This window comes from Chiloscyllium plagiosum, unplaced genomic scaffold, assembly GCF_037043375.1.
Source record: "Chiloscyllium plagiosum isolate Xiang-an unplaced genomic scaffold, Cpla_swu_hap1 HiC_scaffold_14, whole genome shotgun sequence".
Lineage (NCBI taxonomy): Eukaryota > Metazoa > Chordata > Chondrichthyes > Orectolobiformes > Hemiscylliidae > Chiloscyllium > Chiloscyllium plagiosum.
The window spans coordinates 93544717-93552825 of record NW_028270152.1 but is presented as its reverse complement, the minus strand read 5'-3'; positions in this window follow the sequence as shown (position 1 = coordinate 93552825).

The window sequence follows — 8109 nt, the reverse complement described above, 5'->3', positions numbered from 1 at the left end:
CCCACCATCAGAAATAGTGGAATTTGATATCAATAATTTTAAAAATAGTAATTAACAATCCATAAATAAATATGAAACCATTGCTGATATACAAAAAAACCAAATACTTGTCCTTCAGATAAGGACATTTGCTCATCCTCACGTGGTCTTCATAACATCCCCACAGCAAAGTGTTTGCCTCTCAATTACCCTCTGAAATGGCCGAGCAAGTTACTCAGCTCGAAGGCAGCTAGAGCTGGGCAAGAAAGGCTGGTCAGCCAGAGACACCCTCATCCCATACCTGATTTTAAAAAATAATCCATTAGGATGGTCCCGCTGGAAGTGTGCTGGGACCAGTGTCCTGGCCAATTATGTCTGTAGGTCTATGGACAGGGCTTTAAAATGACAGAGAGGATGCAGGGACAGGGTTCAGGTGAAAGGAGCTTTCCAAATCCAAACGGAAAAGGTGAAGTATGAGAGCAGCATGGGAATGTGGCTGAACACAAGCAGAAAGGAACAGGAAGGGACAGAGTTTAACTAAGACTGTGCATCAGGGAATCGGTTTGTGACAGGAAATTGTGGGAAAGAGTAAATTATGTTTTTTTTGGAATGGATAACGTCTCATCAATAAGGTAGATTGATTTGGGACACAGAGACAAAAGAGATTTAGACACCAGGGAGATGTGTTTACAGGGCGAACAAAAGGTGGAACATAAATATTCAATGGATCACAACCTTGTGCAAACTCAGGCAAAGTGGACGACGCTAACAATAATGGATAAGAAAGGCATTACAGAGAAAGCATTTGGCCTCAGATCATGAAGTAGAGTCAGTCTGAATGCAAATTCTGGCTACTACTTGCCAAGGACACAAGCAGCAGAACAGTTTTAGCCACCGAACAGCATTCCATTGCTCAATATTGCACTAAACAGGAACTCATTAGAATTTTTTAACAAACGCATTGTGATAATTTTGTGAAACTTCAATATTCACATAATCTGGGACAGTCACAGTGACAACGATATTGGAAGAGGAGTTCAGAGATTTTTTTTCAGTGTTTCTTTGAATAACAAATTGTGCAACTGGCTAGGGACATAACTATCTCAGAGCGACCGTTGTGTGATGAAACTTAGTGACTGAGTAATGTCACCTGGAGAGATCCTCAGGTAAATTGTGATAAAGTGCAGTTTAAAGAAATATGAAGTTTTAAAGTGAATCACAGAAAGGGCAAGCTACAACTAGAAACAAAAGTAGCCAATGACATGGGTTTGAGTGGAGAACTGACCAAGGTAAACAGGCTGAACAGACTGAAACATGTGCCTGTCAATGAACAGTGGAAAACATTTGAAGGAACAGTGTAAAATACTCAACAAAAGGACACTCCATTGAAACAGACCAAACCTCAGCAAGAAATTCCCACCGGCCCCTCTCTCGGGATAAAATGTATCATATTAGATTAGGAGGCTTAGAAGATCACCAAAAAATCCTGAAGTGAGAGACTGTTTTAGGAGTAAGTTTTAAAGGTATTGCAAGGGGTCTGCTCACAGGAGTTGGGCAGTGGGAAGAGGAATCAGTGTAAGGGTTTAATGTCACAAAAGGAACAGGGAGAGGTGAAGGTGCTGAGATTGTGTTACAGAGAGTGGTCAGGACCTGAACGGTGTTACAAAGCCAGTCTGAATTGCTGCAGCTGGAGGGGTTTGCAGAGGTAGGGAGGGACATATGTATATTTATTTATTCATTTATGGGATGTGGGTGTCACTGCTAATTACACAGAGGACAGCTCAGAATCAGCCATATTGCTGTGGGTCTGGAGTCACATGTTAGCCAGGCCAGGTTAGAATGTCAGATGTTCTACACAAAAGGAGGTCAGTAAACCAGATGAGTTCTTCCCACTGATCAACAATGGTTTCATGGTGGCCTCACCAATGTCCACCACAACATGGCATCCTAACTCCTACTCTCAATGCTCTGCCCAATGAAGGTAACCATCCCAACTGCCTGCTTCACCAGTCTGTCTGCATGTGACACCACTTTCAAAGAACTGTGTCCCTGCATCCCTGGGTCACTGACTAACAACACTACCCAGGGCCCGAACATTAACTGTACAAGTCCCACCCTGGTTTGTTTCACCAAAATGGCACACTTCACATTTATCTAATTAAACTCCATCTGCTATTCTTCAGCCCACTATCCCAGTAGTACTATTCATCCTGTTGTATCACAGATAAATTTCATCACTGTCCAGTTTATCACCAATTTCAGTGTCACCCAAACAACTTACTTAACTTACTTAACAATATTCCCATTCAAACCCATTCATTGAAATGACAAACTCCACCACCACTGGTCACATACCTCCAGTCAGAAAAACAACATGTCTCCCATCACCCTCTGTCTCCTACCATCAAGCCCAATTTTCTGTCCAGTTGGCTAGCTTCTCCTGAACGCCATAACATTTTTACACTGATTTGAGCTTATTACCCAGTTTACCGTATGACACATAGAACACAGAACAGTACAGAACAAGACCCTTCGCCCATGATGATATGCCAATCTTTTATCTGATGGTAAGATCAAAAAAAAAGTGGCAGATAGAGTTTAATTCAGATAAATGTGAGGTGCTGCATTTTGGGAAAGCAAATCTTAGCAGGACTTATACACTTAATGGTAAGGTCCTAGGGTGTGTTGCTGAACAAAGAGACCTTGGAGTGCAGGTTCATAGCTTCTTGAAAGTGGAGTCGCAGGTAGATAGGATAGTGAAGAAGGCGTTTGGTATGTGTTCGCTTTTTTGGTCAGAGTATTGAGTACAGGAGTTGGGAGGTCATGTTGCGACTGTACAACACATTGGTTAGGCCACTGTTGTAATATTGCGTGCAATTTTGGTCTCCTTACTATCAGAAAGATGTTGGGAAACTTGAAGGGGTTCAGAAGAGATTTGCAAGGATGTTGCCAGGGTTGGAGGATTTAAGCCACAGGGAGAGGCTGAACAGGCTGGGGCTGTTTTCCCTGCAGCGTTGGAGGCTGAGGGGTGACCTTGTAGAGGTTTCCAAAATTATAAGGGATATGGATAGGGTAAATAGACAAAGTCTTTTCCCTGGGGTTTAGAAGTCCAGAACTAGTGGGCATAGGTTTAGGATGAGAGGGGAAAGATATAAAAGAGACCTAAGGGGCAACTTTTTCATGCAGAGGGTGGTATGTGTATGGAATGAGCTGCCAGAGGAAGTGGTGGAGGCTGGTACAATTGCAACATTTAAGAAGTATTTGGATGTGTATATGAATAGGATGGGGTTTGGAGGAATATGGACCGGGTGCTGGCAGGTGGGACTAGATTGGGTTGGGATATCTGGTCGGCATGGACGGGTTGGACTGAAGTGTCTGTTTCCATGTTGTACATCTCTATGACTCTAACTTCCATACCCTTCATTTTATTATCATCCATATGCCTATCCAGAAGTATATTAAATGTCCCTAATGCATCTAATTTTACTGCCACCAATGGCAGTGCATTCCACTCAGACACCACTCTGTATGTAACAAACCTAGCTCTGAGATCTCCCCTTAACCGTCCGCTAATCATCCCAAAATTATACCCCCTTGTAATAGCTATTTATGTCATGGTAAAAAAAAACCTCTCTCTATTCACTCTAACTATGCCTCTCATCACCTTGTTCACCTCTGCAAAGTCACCCCTCACCCTTCTTCATTCCAATGGGAAAAGCCTTAGCTCCCTCAACCTTTCTTCATAAGACATGCCCTCCATTACAGGCAGCATCCTGGTAAATCTCCTCTTTACCCTCTCTAAAGCTTCTAAATCCTTCCTGTGATGAGGGGATCCAAACTGAACACAATATTCCAAGTGGGGCCTAACCAGGGCTCTATAGAGCTGAAGCATAACCTCACGGCTTTAAAACTCAATCCCCAAACTAATGAAATCCCACACAATATATTCCTTCTTAACAAGCCGATCAGCTCAGGTGGCAACTTTGAGGGATCTGGGGACTTGGAACTCAAGATCCCCCTGTTCCTCCACACTGCAAAGGATCCTGCCTTTAACCCTGCATTCTGCATTCAATCTTTCAAAATGAATGACTTCACGCTTTTCCAGATTGAACTCCATCTGCCACTTCTCAGCTCAGCTCTGCATCCTGTCAATGTCCTGTTGCAGCCTACAACAGCCCTCCATACCATCCACCACTCCACCAACTTCGTGTCATTGGGAAACTTACTAACCCACTCTTCCACTCACACATCAAAGTCATTCATAAATTCACAAAGAGCAGAGGTCCTGTAACCACTCCCTGCAGAAAACAACTGGTCACTAAGCTCCAGGATGAATTCTTTCCATCTATCATCACCCTCTGTCTTCTGTGGGCCAGTAATCCATATCCAGACAGACAGGTTTCCCTGTACCCCATACCTCCGTACTTTCTGAATGAGCCATAAAGGTGTTTTGTCACATTCTCAATAGATTCAATCAGACTTCTAAGGCATGGCCTGTCCCTTACAAAACCATGCTGACTATCTCTAATCAAACTATGGTTTCCCAATAAATAATAAATCCTGTATCTCAGAGTCCTCTCCAATAATCTGCACACCACAGACATAAGACTGACAGGTGTGCAATTCCCAGGATTATCCATACTCCCTTTCCTGAACAAAAGAATAATATTTTCCTGCCTCCAATTGTCTGGTCCGACTCCAGTGGACAGTGAGGGTGCAAAGGTCAACACCAGGTGCTCAGCAATCCACTCCCTCGCTTCGTGTAGTAACTTTGGACGCATCCAGTCTGGCTCAGTGACTTATCTATCCTTATCTTTTACACACTTCTCAGCACACCCTCCTTCTTAACATCCGCCTGTTCACATACATCAGCATATTTCACGCTGTCCTCACAAACGACAAGACCCTTCTCAGCAGTGAATACTGAGGCATAGTATTTATTAAGGACCTCCCCTCCCTCCTGTGACTCCAGGCACAAGTTCCTTCCACTATCCCTGACCGGCCCTATCCTCACTCTGACCATCCTCTTGTTCCTCGCATAAGTGGAGAATGCCTCACGGTTTTCCTTAATCTTTCCCAACAATTCTTTTTCATGCCCCCTTCTCGTTGCCCTAAGTCCATCTCTCGGTTCCTTCCTGGTACCTTCAGAGAATCCCTACAGTGTGGAAACAGGCCGTTTTACCCAACAACTCCATATCAACCCTCCAAACAGTATCCAACCCAGTCCCATTCCCTCACCCTATTTCTCTCCATTTGCCCTGACTAATGCACTAAACCTACCCATCCCTGAACATTATGAGTAATTTAGCATGGCTGAGTCACCAAACTGGCACATCTTTGGGCTGTGGCGGGAAACCGGAGCACCTGGAGGAAACCCACAGGGAGAATGCGCAAACACCCCACAGACAGTCGCCTGAGGCTGTAATCGAAATGGAGTCCGTGGTGCTATGAGGTCGCAGTGCTAACCACTGAGACACCGCGCCATCCAATGTAACTCTCTGGAGCCCTGTTTGATCCTTGCTTCCTCAACCTTAAGTAAGCTTCCTTCTTACTCTTGACTAGATGCTCAAGTCCATGTGGACAACGTTGACTGCTCTGCCTTCATCTATCTTTGGCCACCTCCTCGAACAGTCAATCCGGTTTGTGAAACGTGGTTTCCCACTCACAAAGCCATGCTAACTATCTTGAATCAGCCCTTGCCTTTGTAAATGTAAGGATCTCCTTTCTCTCAGACTCCCCTTCAACAACTTCCCCATCACTGGGCTCACGGGGCTGTAATTTCCTGGCTTTTCCCCGCAGTCCTTCAGTGATGGAACAGCATTAGCCGCCCTCCAGTCTTCCAACATCTCACTGTGTCTGTTGATAATATACATATCTCTGTTAGGGACACTGTAATCTCTTCCCAAGCGTCCCACAATATTCTAGGATCGACCCAATGAGCTACTGAAGACTGACCTACCTTTATTTGTTGTAAGATTCCAGCACTTTCTCTTCTCTGGTGAGGATTCTTTCCAAGACATCACTATTTATTTCCCCACGTTCCCAAGCTTCCGTGTCTTTCGCCACAGTAAATACTGACAAGACTGTTTTGTCTAATATTTCACCCATTTCATCTGGTTCCACACATGGGTGACCTTATTGATCTTTAAGGGGCCCTATTCCCTACCAAGTTACTCTTTAGCCCTTATTGAAACTTGCATAAAGGCTTCTGATAATTCAAATACACCATATCGCCTATACCACTACACCCCTCCTACACCCTTACAATTCTGCCATTTATATTCACACCAACAAATTAAATCCAACAGGCTAATTGCTGTATCAGTCGAGATGGAGACCACTGTCACACACAGTTACTGTACTGCCCTTGCCATAAGTACATTCAGTGTCCTGACTGTAAACATATTGACATTCCCATCACTGGTTGGTGCCTACAAAAGAATTCCTGCTAACAGTTGCTTCTGCTTGTTTATTCTGAGCTCCACTTTTGATATTCAGATCCACATGACTGTCTCATTAATGCATTAACCTCATCCTTCCTTCACAGCTTGTTGGCTTTTTGCCTAGTCTGCCTATTGGGATTAGATTGGGTTGGGATATCTGCTCAACATGAATGGGTTGGACCCAACGGTCGGTTTCCATGCTGTACATCTCTCTGATTCTATGACTCTATCCAAACAACCCTTCATTCTTCACTTCCCAGGATGGTCATTCTGCAGCTACATCTCCGGAATGACAGTTCCATCATATCCGTTCACTGTCATTCCATCTGCCTTATGGTGAATACAGGGAGTCATTCCTCAGTAGTGGGGAGGTTGAACAGATGGGTAGAGGTCACAGAGATAGGGAGGCTTGCAGGGACACAAGGATGTTAGAGTTAAACAGAGTTACATCTGGTCAAGAAAGTGAGCGGGACAAAGGGGTTTGGGGATTGGAGGAATTTACAGAGATAGAGGGAGCTGGATTAGATTCTGGAGATAGGGATAGGGATGGAGAAAGGAAGAGGTCGGCAGATTGAGAGGCACAGATGGGGCTGTTTCATCTAGGAGATTATTGTGCATAGTAACAGAGATATAGAAGGTTGTCGTGACTGAAGACATTTACAGATATAAGAAGGCTTCTGGGCTCTGGAGGCTACATAGATAGGAAGGCAATGGAGAATTCTAGGTTACTGGGTTGGAGACAGTCACACAAATGGGGAGGGCTGCACAAACTGAAAGAGGTTCCTATGGTCGGGAAGGGTATGGTGTTGGGAATGAGGGTGAAATTTAACAAGATAAAGATCAAAGAATTGGAGAAGGATAAGGAGATTACAAATTTTTCACAGCTGAGGAAGGGTTGTAGGAGCTGGAGAAGATTACATAGGTAGGGACGGATGGAGAGGTTACAGACAAATAAATTGATATGGAGGGTTGTATTGGTGGGAGAAGCTTACAGGGATAGACAGGGCTATCAGGGTTTACAGAGATGAAGGAATTTAGTATCTACTGCAGAAGGTTAGGGATTAGGGTGTTAGGGACTGGAGAACCTGACAGAGACAGAGACAGAGACAGAGACACAGAGAATGATGTGGACTGGAGGAGATTCCAAACAGAGGAAGGATCATCGGTACTGGAGAATATTACAGAGATAACTAACACAGCATGGGCCAGGATTGATGCCTGCGATCCGCTGACTGCGATACCTGCCTGTGCTGTCACATTGAGGACCAGTACAGAGGAGGTGAAAGCTGGACCCTCACAAGATGGTTGGAATGAAACCTAGAATGTTGCTGTTCCTTGCCCAGATCTGTGTCTATGTCCGGTCTTCCAGGTCTGAATATAGAAGTCTACTACCTCCACCCTGTGCTGTTTACTGTGAGCGATCTTACCGGCTGCAGGATTTACTGAAGGCTCCAGATCTCCCTCTCCATCTCTCTCTGGCTGACGAAGCGTCTTCAATGAGGTGATGGATGAGACAGGAGTTAGGAAGATCCTGATTACCTGCATGAGACAGAAATAGACAGAATGGGAAATTAGACATGCAATGAGGATAACACATGCAGAGTGGCACAGAGTCCAGCAGAGATCTCGATAATCCCAGTCACTATCCTTTGCCCGTGCTGCTGCGTCTCTCTGGTGTAGACAATTC